Source organism: Bombina bombina, chromosome 6 (genome assembly GCF_027579735.1).
Source record: "Bombina bombina isolate aBomBom1 chromosome 6, aBomBom1.pri, whole genome shotgun sequence".
Lineage (NCBI taxonomy): Eukaryota > Metazoa > Chordata > Amphibia > Anura > Bombinatoridae > Bombina > Bombina bombina.
This window is the reverse complement of record NC_069504.1, coordinates 1,116,567,164-1,116,581,322: the sequence shown is the minus strand read 5'-3', so window position 1 is coordinate 1,116,581,322 and position 14,159 is coordinate 1,116,567,164.

Genomic DNA, 14,159 nt, shown 5'->3' with positions numbered 1-14,159 from the left:
TTAAGTTTACATGCCAAATGTCTTGCTCTTAACGTCAGTAGTTCTCAAGATATGGATATCACTAAAAAAAGTAATGCTCTTTTTTTTCACATCTGACAGTTGAGTCATAGGCATCTATTTATCAAGCCGTCAACCGCAAATACGCTGGAATTCTGCAGCGTATTTGTGGCGAACCTGATTCCCCTTAGTTATCAAAGCCTACAGACTGGCAAAAGAAGAATTTTGTGACGTAACATACGATCCGCCGCACTCAGTCCGACACAGATCGATGCTTAAGTCATTACAGATGTTCTGAATGCAAATTCGGCACTATCTGACTACTTTTGCTAAATAAAAAATCTACCACAAAATAAAAACACCCCCTAATCTAACAATAAACTACCAATAGCCCTTAAAATGGACTTTTGTAGGTTATTGCCCTAAGTTAAACAGCTCTTTTATATTAAAAATTACAAAGTTCCCCCTAACAGTAACCCCCCCACCCAACCAACCCCCCAAAATAAAAAAAACTAACTGTAAAAAAATCTAAGCTACACATTTCCCCTAAAAGGGCATGTGTATGGGCATTGCTCTTAAAAGGGCAATCAGCTCTTTAGTACCCATTAAAAAATATAAAATCCCTAAACTAAAAAAAAAATACCCCAAAAAATTAAAAAATAACCCTAGCACTAACCCCCGAAATAGGTACTCACCATTCCTGAAAGTTTTCTTCCAGGCGGCTCCATCTTCATCCAGCGTGGGGACATCTTCTTTCTTCATACGGATTGAAGGTGGCGTGGAGCGAAGGCGGATTTTAGTAGCTCTCATCCTATTGGCTGATTTGAAAATTTTAGTCAATAGGAATGCAAGGTACCCCGAATATACCTATCTTCAGTGTGCGGCAGACAATCACATGAAGAGGACCTCCATGTTTCTGTTTACCACTGACGCTGAGTAGGACTAGTACTCTGGATCCGCGCATCAGCGAAGACTGCTCTGCACCTCAAAATACCGTTCCTCACCTCAGGCAAGAATAATGAAGATGGTCCCGCAAAGGATAAAGATGGAGCCGATGCGGGGGGTGGCGCATTAGGGGTTAATACTTTAATTTAGGTAGTCGCAATTTGGGTGGGCAGCTGATTAGGGGTTAATAGGTTTATTTAGTGTTGGCGATGTGGGTGGGCGGCGGATTGTGGTCAAAGGGACATAATACTTATATGCTAAATCACTTGAAACTGATGCAGTATAACTGTAAAAAGCTGACAGGAAAATATCACCTAAACATCTCTATGTAAAAAAGGAAGATATTTTACCTCACAATTTCCTCAGCTGCTGCCCAGCTGCAGGTAAAAAAAAAATGAAGAAATGAGCAGCAGCCAATCAGCATCAACAGTGCTGAGGTCATGAACTCTTTTACTGTGATCTCATGAGACTTCACTTAACTCTCATGAGATTTCATAGTAAACGTCCTTTACCTGATTGGTGAAATACAATGAGTGTGCACGAAAGCTTGCTCCTTCCGCTTTCCCGGGACAGACAAACTCATTTGCTACTTAGAAGTCCTTTACAATGGGATGTGGCTACTGAGGAATTTTTGAGGTAAAATATCTTTCTTTTTTACATAGAGATGTTCAGGTGATATTTTCTAGTCAGCTTTTTACAGCTATGCTGCATCACTTTCAAGTGTTTCAACATTTGGGTATCATGGCCCTTTAATAGGTTTATTATAGTATAAGCGATGCGGGGGGATAGCGGTCTAGGGGTTGATAGGTAGTTTATGGTTGTTAGTGTACTTTGTAACATTTTTGTTATGAGTTTTGTGAAACATTTTTGTCAAAACTATTACAATCATTTGGATATCATTCACAATAGTAAACAGTGTATAATCAGGTAAATACAGATTCAAAATGTAATGGGCAAAAAGAACGATATCCTAATTTTTATATTGATATATACCTCCTCTGAAAATAGTAGGCCACTCTTGGACCATGGTATAAGATAAATACTCGTCAGATGTATTTAAATTGGGTCTATAGCCACTTTTGGGCTTGGTATAGTATAGAACCTTAAATATATATATATATATATATATATATATATATATATATATCAACAATAATTATGAAATAAGTGTCAACCATCATGAATAACATGTCATTCTCCTGGAAACAAATGTGGTACACTCATCAACACAACCTCATTATCTAAAGAAGAACAATTGAACAAACATCTGCGTACATATACTATCACAATATTGTTGAGATCACTAAAAGGAAATAATGATGATGAATGAATTAGGTGGTTGTCATGTAAAAAGAAAATAAATGTTTCTATAGGATTCATTTTCCTTTGCCTACTTCGCAGGCTCAATGGTGTCGGGGGGGGGATTAGGAACAGGAGTGAAATCAAAGGGGGTGAGGCTGAAGTGAAAAATAAAGAAATATAAGTTTAAGACCGGGTTGGTAAGGGAATATATCACCATTGGATCTATATGGTAAAAGGATTTACACAGTATCTCCCCTCAGGGGTTGTTGTCACCACTGGACACAGACGGGTAAGGGGTAGTGGATATGACCCGCTCACACATGGAGAGCGGGAAAGGGTGAGGGGAGATACAGTCGGCTGAGAAATATTATGGGAGCTGATAGTCCTATAAACCAGAAACCAGGGGATATTATATTAAATAAGAACCTATGTACTGGCGTAAGTATAGCAAACACATACTTCGATATGTACCACGGGGCAAAAGAATAGTGTTTATGAAGCAGAAAAATAAATAATATAACTACTGTCTTGTCACACATGTCTGTTAGTACTGAGTGCGTAGGTGTTCTCAGTCATTCACCCCATATACCCTGAACAGTATGTCTTCAACTGCTGGTATTGAGTCCTTGGTCTGTACTATAAGCAATAGGTTAAGTTCGTTCGTGCCGCATAGTAGAAACATATCCCGTTGCCTCGGCCGCCGACAACGTCTTGTTTGGGTTAAATATATTGGCACAAACAAACAAGCTAGCTGTAGGCAATATAACCAGGACCCAAATGTCACCAAGGGGAGAAAATTCCCATATTAATGAATACCATATGTACTGAATTCAATTCTAAGTAGACATAGCTTATAGTAGCTGCTAGTAGTGACTCAATACGGATTTGACCTCTCAAGTAATAGTAAAACATAACTAAACAATAATATGTTCTGTCTAGTTATCACAACTAGGATAGAAGTTAAGCTTGGTTGCACCCTAATGAGAGAATAAGGAGCGTAAGCGTAATAAAATCAAAGAGGTGACTAGTATTTTACCCTAAACTACCCAGTCAGTAATATCTTCTGCAAACAAAAACTATACCATGGATGATAACTCTAAAGAACACAAAAGAAGGGACATAACATAATATCTGCAATAAAGTTAGGTGAAGCAATACAATTGTGCATCATTGTATATCAAGTCAGTGACTGTCATACAATCCTGTGCCTGTGGTAATATGTACAAAGTTCAGTCCAAATTGACTATGTCAAGTTGGGTATCACTAAAGTTCACAGCGAAGAGGGATTGTATGAAGGTATTTAGCCATTTAACAGCTTGGTTTAGTGATTTAAGTCCTTCACCCTAATCTAGATGTCCTGATTTCAATTGAATATCCAGCCTTAGAAAAACAGGTCCTGTTTCAGAGTTGTGGCCACATATGATTAGGCTAATGGTAGTGTGTGGTAAAGTTAACCAATTCCGGTCATCAAAACATCTCTATGAGGGAGCTGAATACCCCAGTTCCCTGTAACGATCAGTGTAGTGGTGGTCCTCGGCACAGCCTCAGGACCTTGTAGGTGAATCACAATAGGATTGTGGTGCATAGTGTCTCTTACTGCCGTCTCATAAATTACAAGTCTATCGAGCCATGTCTCCCAACCACTAGACAGGGCGTGTGTCTCAGGGGAGCTCCGGTAGAGTAGCTGACGTAAGAGGGCTGTAAGCGGTCCAATCGGCCATATATAGCCTCTGGTACATTGAGATAACTCTGCCTGTGGTGCTACATTTGAAACTTTAATTAGCCCCTCCAATTGCTGAATATGTGGCTTACCATTAACGTTCAGTTCCTTGCCAACATCTGACATGGTGTTATCCCCACACTCCTTTAGATCACCATGTGGTGCAGTGGGCTCCGATCTTGAAAGTAAAGATGGCGGCTGCCTGTGTTCCATTTCTCCCTCTGCATTGTCGCACTGCCATTCACGATCTGTTTGGGCATCAAAAGGGGTGTTGTGTATAGCGGAGGAGTCGAAGGCTTCAGCTACCGTGCCCAGAAGCGCTCCACCGCAATTATCTAACCATTCAGTAAGCCAATTCAAGATGCACGCAGCCATGTCTGCGCACATGTTGTAGCTATCATAGGCAGATGAAATCCGGAGGGTGTAGTTTATGCCGGATAGAGCAGCTGTCCCTTTGCAGTTCCCAAAAATTAATAGGATGATGATGTACTATGTCATTCTCTGGTATAGGCAAGAAAAGTACAAAGATAGGTAGAAGAACCTATAAAATTATTATATGAAGCTGGAGCTCCTGAAACATGCATCTTGCTTCAATGGTGGTCAGCTCCTCCCCCCCAAGTCTTAATGTTTTTAAAACAAATTAACCACCTTTCACTGCAACTCATTTTCAATAACCAGTGTTTCCCACCATTTGCCTTATATGGAGGAGCCAATCTGGTCTTTAGTCTGAAGACAACAAGGCTAACCACTGTCATTATGTTAGTATAACATTCTTAAATTGTGAGCTTTTCAGTTCCTGCTAGAAGTGGAAGGGCAGAGCACTGTTATATTCCACACAGCCATTGGTTGCACACTCTAGTGACCTATTTATAACTGTCCCTAATTACAGTAGAGAAAAAAACCTAAATTAGATCATGGCAGCTCCCATTGCTTTATAGACACTATGGGGGATATTTATCAAAGCGTCAACTATGTTGCATTCACGGGCATCAATATGCTCGCCAAACATCGCCAAACATCGCCAAACATCGCCAAACATCATGGCCAAGGATCTGAATACAATCTAGTTATTTATAAAAAAAACTGTCAAAAACACGCTCATCAAGTACGGTGCGAAGAGCATCGGACTGGTATTAACTAACAGTCATCGATGTCGTGGCTATTCTGGATTTTCCCAACTTTATTTATACCATGTGTGTGTGTATTATGTCAGAAATCTTCGCAAACATATTTACATGTCCCAAAGTTCCTTTTTTTGTTCTAAACAATGTTTTCTGTCATATCTCTGTGTTTATTTATACCACTATATGTATATATTGTAAATGTATTATTATTCTGAGCAGGAATAATTGCAAATATAACATGTAATCAGAGTATCATATGTATTTATTTGCAATCTATAGATATTTTAAATAGGAAAGTAAAAATTTAAGTTGCACTAGTGGGAGCTAGCTGCTAATTGGTGCCTGCACACATTTGTCTCTTGTAATTGGCTAACTAGATGTGTTCAGCTAGCTGCCAATAGTGCAATGATGTTTCTTTAGCAAAGGATAACAAGAAAATGAAGCAAATTTGATAATAGAAGTAAATTGGAAAGTTGTTTAAAATTTTATGTTCTATCCAAATCATGAAATAATATTTTGGGGTTTCCTGTACCTTTAAGAGCTGGGCCAGGTTTCTCTCTGCACCTGTCTAACCACTCCTGATTGCAATCTATTTTTAAAAAAAACACCCCTACACAGGTGTTATAAAATGGGCTGGCATATAAGATGACATTTCTTACTGAAAAAGAAATTCAAGAGAAGTAAGAAATGCACTGAAAATAGCATGACAGTAATGAGGTGATTTAAATTTCTGCTGTATCTGAATCACAACAGTTTAATGTTAGATGGGCTATCCCTTTGAGCTATCACCTTAAGATTATATTGAATCAAACATCAATTTGAATTTTAACATCCTTGTCTAAAATATTACACTGTGTGTCCTAATGTCAGCATCAATGTTTATGTTTAATACTAATTTCACATATACTGTACATACTTTCCAAGTATAATACACAATGTAACAAATTACAAGTTCTGATGAGTGATCAATGATACAAGTATCGAGCAATTTGATTCGTTAGTGATAGTTTATAATGTGTATTTGAATCAGATTGGCTGATGTCTTAAATTATCTGATTATGCATATTCCAATCAAAAGTGGTGAAAAAATTCACTAGTGTGTGGGTTATTCAGGAGTTTGCATCATAATTGGTGCGAAAGTGTTGCATCAAATATGGCGCGAAGTGGAGAGTGGGAATTGCATTACATGGCTCAATCATGGTGCACATAGATTTTTCAAAAAAATAAAAAAGGAACTTAGCTATATTATGTTGTGTATTTATTTCATTTTTATCTCTATATCTATTATCTAAATATCTATATATCTAAACTTTGCAACAAATATGTAGAAATAATATTGTCCACTTGATTTGTAATGAGAGACAAAGTTGTAACATAATCCATAAGTAGTAATGTATTTTTCATTTGTATCCCTATATCTACTAGTGCACCAAATGTGGAGCAATAATATTGTTTGATTTAGAAAGGGTATACAATTTAACCCCTTAATGACCGAGGACGTGCAGGGTACGTCCTCAAAAAAAAGGCAGTTAACGCCTGAGGACGTACCCTGCACGTCCTCGGTGTGGAAAGCAGCTGGAAGCGATCCTGCTCGCTTCCAGCTGCTTTCCGGTTATTGCAGTGATGCCTCAATATGGAGGCATCCTGCAATAACCATGTATGGCCATCCGATGCAGAGAGAGCCACTCTGTGGCCCTCTCTGCACCGGAGATCGGTGGCTTCCTTCGTTGGTGTGTGGGAGCAGGACCGGGAGGCGGGTGGCGGCCATCGATGGCCCTGGAGATGTGCAGGGGGGCGGGATCGTGGGCGGGGATGCCCGGGGGCGCGCACGGGCGCGCACGCGTGCACGATATGGAGGGGGCAGGCGCGTGCATGGGGAGGGAGCGGGTGGGAACGCTGCACTACGGAAAATAGGATTAGTAATAGGATAGGTAATCAGGTATTAATGTTAATAAAAAATTTTTAAAAAAAGCTAAATCAGGGGGTGTTGGGTTGGTATGTGGGAGGGAAGCTACACTACAGAAAAAAAAAACTGTGAAAAAAAAACCCAGAAAACATTTTTTTCTGCAAACTGGGTACTGCCAGATAGCTGCCAGTACCCAAGATGGCCCCCAAAAAGTCAGAGTGGGACGGTTAGAGAGGTGTTTGGGGGGGATCAGGGAGGTTGGGGGATAAGGGGAATACTACACAGCAGCATATGTAAATATGCTATACAATTTAAAAAAAACCCAACAAAGATTCCCTTTATTTTTGTACTGGCAGACTTTCTGCCAGTACTTAAGATGGCGGGGACAATTGTGGGGTGGGGGAGGGAAGGGAGCTGTTTGGGAGGGATCAGGGGGTCTGATGTGTCAGATGGGAGGCTGATCTCTACACTAAAGCTAAAATTAACCCTGCAAGCTCCCTACAAGCTACCTAATTAACCCCTTCACTGCTAGACATAATACACGTGTGATGCGCAGCGGCATTTAGCGGCCTTCTAATTACCAAAAAGCAATGCCAAAGACATATATGTCTGCTATTTCTGAACAAAGGGGATCCCAGAGAAGCATTTACAGCCATTTGTGCCATAATTGCACAAGCTGCTTGTAAATGATTTCAGTGAGAAACCTAAAATTGTGAAAAATATTATTTTTTTTTTAATTTGATCTCATCTGGCGGTGAAATGGTGGCATGAAATATACCAAAATGGGCCTAGATCAATACTTTGGGTTGTCTACTACACTACATTAAAGCTAAAATTAACCCTAGAAGCTCCCTACATGCTTCCTAATTAACCCCTTTACTGCTGGGCATAATACACGTGTGGTGCGCAGTGGCATTTAGCGCCCTTCTAATTACCAAAAAGCAACAACAAAAGCCATACATGTCTGCTATTTCTGAACAAAGGGGATCCCAGAGAAGAATTTACAACCATTTATGCCATAATTGCACAAGCTGCTTGTAAATAATTTCAGTGAGAAACCTAAAGTTTGTGAACAAAATTATGAAAAAGTGAACAATTTTTTTTATTTGATTGTATTTGGCGGTGAAATGGTGGCATGAAATATACCAAAATGGGCCTAGATCAATACTTTGGGGTGTCTTCTAAAAAAAAATATATACATGTCAAGGGATATTCAGGGATTCCTGAAAGATATCAGTGTTCCAATGTAACTAGCGCTAATTTTGAAAAAAAGGGGTTTGGAAATAGCAAACTGCTACTTGTATTTATGGCCCTATAACTTGCAAAAAAAGCAAAGAACATGTAAACATTGGGTATTTCTAAACTCAGGACAAAATTTAGAAAGTATTTAGCATGGGTGTTTTTTGGTGGTTGTAGATGTGTAACAGATTTTGGGGGTCAAAGTTAGAAAAAGTGTGTTTTTTTCCATTTTTTTCTCATATTATATAATTTTTTTTATAGTTAATTATAAGATATGATGAAAATAATAGTATCTTTAGAAATTCCACTTAATGGCGAGAAAAACAGTATATAATATGTGTGGTTACAGTAAATGAGTAAGAGGAGAATTACAGCTAAACACAAACACCGCAAAAATGTAAAAATAGCCTTGGTCCCAAACGGACAGAAAATGGAAAAGTGCTGCGGTCATTAAGGGGTTAAATGGAGTTTCTAATTCACTTTTATTATGTAATATACTTCATTCTCTTGCAGCATCGAACATAAGCTTTCTGTGGTTTCAGACTCCCATTGAGATCTATGGCATCCACAACCTGAAGGGTGGCTGATTGAAAACCAGGTACAATGAGTCGGAAAAGACACAAGCGTAACTGTAGAAATATTGATAACTTTGTGAGAGCTTTAAATAGTGTTCAATAGGAGGGCGAATGAACACGATTCCGCTCGAATTCCACAGGTTTTCAACTCGCATCGATGTGTGTCAGATTGAGATCGCAGGATCATATGTTACGTCACAAATTTCAACATTTGCCAATCTTGACGCTTTGATAACTACGGTGGATCAATCTCACGACAATTACGATGTGGAATTCCAGTGTATTTTCTGTTGACGCTTTGATAAATAGGCCCCTAAACGTTTACATCTACATTTAATTCTCAGACTAATCTTTTCTTTGAATGCATCATTCTATCTAGCATTTAGTTAGGCCCACATTACAAGTGGAGAACTAAATATTACTTTTGTTGAAAGTGATATTAGCGCTCCACTAATACCTTCGCTTGCTAATGTGTGCTGGTATTACAAGTTGACAGCAATGCGTTTGAGAGTTTCCATAAGCTCCTATGGGAGCCTCGTTCTCATGCTGTCAGACACGGCATGAGAACCTCGTGCAGCGAAGGGTGTAAGTAGTGCAGCAATGGCAGCAAATTGTAAATATATATTTATATAAGCATATACATCTATATTTACTGGGAACACACAGTTCCCATAGACCGCAATGTAAAGGCACTTTTCAGTGCCATTTATTTTCTAACATCACACAGCCGCGAATTTTACCCCCAAAAAACTGCTAAGTGCAGTTATTTTATTAAAAAATAGAGATGCTGCTATCTTTATATTTAAATAAAATATATTACACTTAAATTAGGGGGCATTTGGGGAACTTTTATAAAATTAACCAGAGATCTGATCTCTGGTTAATTTTATACGAGCTAATTCCTACCGCAAGCTCATGGTAGCAATAACCAGCCCTTTTAATGGACGGTTATTTATTGCGCCCCATGATAAATTAGTGCTCCACTTGTAATCTAGCCTTTAGTGTTTAATGTCCCATTAAGGGATATAAAAAACAATTTTTTCTCTTTCAACGTCTATTATCTATTTTTCTTTGTTCTCTTGGTAAAAAAGCATACCTAGGTAGGCTCAGGAGCTGGGTGCTAGCTGCTGATTGGTGGCTGCAAATATATGCCTCTTGTCATTGGTTTACTGATGTGTTCAGCTAGTACCCAGTAAAGCATTGCTGCTCCTTCAAGAAAGGATACCAAGAGAATGAACCAAAATTAATAAAAGAAATAAATTGAAAAATTGTTTAAAAATGTACATTTTATCTGAATCATAACAGAAAATTTTTGAGTTTCATGTCCCTTTGCACATGTATAATGGGTAAGCAATAAAAACTGCATGTAAACACATACATAGAGGCCGATTTATCTAGTGCCGAATGTCCCCTGATGCCCCTGTTTGCAGGCGAGCCGGAAACAGCAGTTATGAGGCAGCGGTCTGAAGATCGCTGCTCCTCAACTGGTCTGCTGCCTCTGAGGCTGCGGACATCAATCCTATACGATCCTATCCTATACGACCAGGTTGACACCCCCTGCTAGCGGCGGATTGGCCTCGAATCTGCAGGGGGCGGCATTGCACAAGCAGTTCACCAGAACTGCTTGTGCAATGTTAAATGCAGACAGTGCATGCTGTCGGCATTCAGCGATGTCTGTCGGACATGATACGGTACGGCTTATCATGTTGGACAGATATTGATAACTCGGCCCCATAGGCCTAATTAATATTTATTTTATTTGCTGCATTACTTTTTATTTAACGTCATATTATTTGAGTCTGTGAAGGGTTGGAAATCACTGAAAAAAGCGAATATTCTAATTTCCTATAGTTTTTACCTGTTATAGTATATGCATAATTTGAGTGGTTTACTATACCAAATTGTAACTTTTCTAAATGATTACAAATGCAAGTTAACATTATTTGAATTATTTATTTACAATAAATTTAACACATTTTATTTTTATTACTGAATTCACATAGCAAAGTAGATAACATATTTTAAAATATCTTTATATTCATAAAGCAATATAATAAAATGTTACAATATTTATGAAGGAACTGAGAAGTAAAATAATTGGTTTGACATTTTTGAAAACAATATTTCAGACATAACAACATTAACAGTTGTCAATTTTGGTATAAAATTAAGTTTTATTTTTTAAAAAATGTATTAATTTATTTATTCCTAATTAGGTGTATTTGTAAATCACAGGTAGAGTAAACCAAACCCTTCTCATACAAACATCACCATCAATGCAACATTCACAACAAAATAACTAAAAAAAAAAAAAGAATGTCAAGATGAAATATAGATAAGGTAAAAACATAAACAAGATCTGTATAGTGCACTGAGAGCTAAGGAACCCCTTATCTTGGTTTCTGGACAAAGGTATATGAAACATTAGAAAGAACATCTGTAATAACCAAAGAATGTCACCTAAACACATCAAACGGGTATCAAGGTGTATAAAAACCTTTATTATGAGCTTACGAAGATCTAAATAATACGTTTTTTTATAGGCTATTTATCTAACATATTACTCATGATCATTTGGCAAGGCTTCCACATGGGAGTTTGTGGTTCACTGAGACAGTGGTCTGGGTGCCTGAAACGCTACACATGTGCTTCTTTTCCCCTTTTTTACAGCTCCTTAGTGGGACCCCACCTGCTTTTTCCCAAGGAGAAAAAGAGAGGTGCGACTGAGTGTGACTTCTTCTGGAGGGTCTCTAGAACTTAGCTAATGGATCTGTATGAGCCACATGTCAGGCCTTGTTTGCATTAGCTGACTCAGAAGCAGGAGGCAGGGACTTCCCTCTATAAGCAGTAATAGCTGAGGTCTAACACCGGGCAGACATTAGCGGGTATGAGGCTGGTGGGAAACTGGTTCAGCCTCCCCTCCAGTGAGTGCATCATATTCAACCAAAGACTGGAGACGATTACACCGATAACAAATCAGATAAAGGCCACATGACCTGGATGTTTTTTATACTTGTTGATATATTGGAATGTTCTAAATCTCCTTTTAAAGCCAGGCAATAACTATGTTACACCTATTTTAGTTAGTATTCTTCTGTAATTGGAAAAGTATATGGGGCTCAAACTTTTCTATTGAGATATCCTATAAGTGCTGTGGTTTTGTTGTGGCACATGAGTCTACACCAGAATTTGTATTGTTTACATAAATATATAGGGACAGTCTACACCAGAATTTGTATTGTTTACATAAATATATAGAGACGGTCTACACCAGAATTTGTATTGTTTACATAATTATATAGGGACAGTCTACACCAGAATTGTTATTGTTTACATAAATATATAGGGACAGTCTACACCAGAATTGTTATTGTTTACATAAATATATAGGGGAAGTCTACACCAGAATTTTTATTGTTTACATAAATATATAGGGACAGTCTACACCAGAATTTTTATTGTTTACATAAATATATAGGGACAGTCTACACCAGAATTGTTATTGTTTACATAAATATATAGGGACAGTCTATACCAGAATTTTTATTGTTTACATAAATATATAGGGACAGTCTACACCAGAATTGTTATTGTTTACATAAATATATAGAGACAGTCTACACCAGGATTTTTATTGTTTACATAAATATATAGGGACAGTCTACACCAGAATTGTTATTGTTTACATAAATATATAGGGACAGTCTACACCAGAATTTTTATTGTTTACATAAATATATAGGGACAGTCTACACCAGAATTGTTATTGTCTACATAAATATATAGGGACAGTCTACACCAGAATTTGTATTGTTTACATAAATATATGGGGACAGTCTACACCAGAATTGTTATTGTTTACATAAATATATAGGGACAGTCTACACCAGAATTGTTATTGTTTACATAAATATATAGGGACAGTCTACACCAGAATTGTTATTGTTTACATAAATATATAGGGACAGTCTACACCAGAATTGTTATTTTTTACATAAATATATAGGGACAGTCTACACCAGAATTTGTATTGTTTACATAAATATATAGGGACAGTCTACACCAGAATTTGTATTGTTTACATAAATATATAGGGACAGTCTACACCAGAATTTGTATTGTTTACATAAATATATAGGGACAGTCTACACCAGAATTGTTATTGTTTACATAAATATATAGGGACAGTCTACACCAGAATTTGTATTGTTTACATAAATATATAGGGACAGTCTACACCAGAATTTGTATTGTTTACATAAATATATAGGGACAGTCTACACCAGAATTTGTATTGTTTACATAAATATATAGGGACAGTCTACACCAGAATTTGTATTGTTTACATAAATATATAGGGACAGTCTACACCAGAATTTGTATTGTTTACATAAATATATAGGGACAGTCTACACCAGAATTTGTATTGTTTACTTAAATATATAGGGACAGTCTACACCAGCATTTGTATTGTTTACATAAATATATAGGGACAGTCTACACCAGAATTTGTATTGTTTACTTAAATATATAGGGACAGTCTACACCAGAATAAATAGATAATCCCTTTATTACCTATTCCCCAGTTTTGTATAGCCAACACTGTTATAATAATAGACTTTTTACCTCTGTGATTACTTTTTATCTAAGCTTCTGCACACTGCCCCCTTATTTCAGTTCTTTTGATAGACTTGCAGTTTAGCCAATCAGTGCTGACTCATATGTAACTCCACAGGTGTAAGCACAATGTTATCTATATGGTACACAGAAACTAACGCCCTCTAGTTGTGAACAAATGTCAAAATGCATTCAGATAAGAGGCTGCCTTCCAGGGCTAAAAAATTAGCATATGAGCCTACCTAGGTTTAGCTTTCAACAAAGAATACCAAGAGAACAAAGCAAAATTGATGATAAAAGTAAATTGGAAAAGTTGTTTAAAATGACATGCCCTATCTGAATCATGAAAGTTTAATTTTGACTCAACTGTCCTTTTAAATAAACATAAGGTTCAGATTCAGATAGAAAATAGTTTTACACAACTTTCCAATGTTCTTCTATTATCATATTTTGTTTGTTTTTTTCTTATCCTTTGTTGAAAAGCAGGGATATAAGCTCAGAAGTGTGCACGTGTCTGCAGTATTATATAGCAGCAGCTTTGCAACTATGTTATACATTATCAATAGCACTAGATGGTAGCACTATTTCCTGTCATGCAGTGCTCTATCTATCTAGGTATCTCTTCAACAAAGAATAACGTGAGAATTGAGCAAATTTGATAATAGAAGTAAATTGGAAACTTTTTTAAAGTTGTATGTTCTATCTGAATCAGGAAAGAACATTCTGGGTTCCAT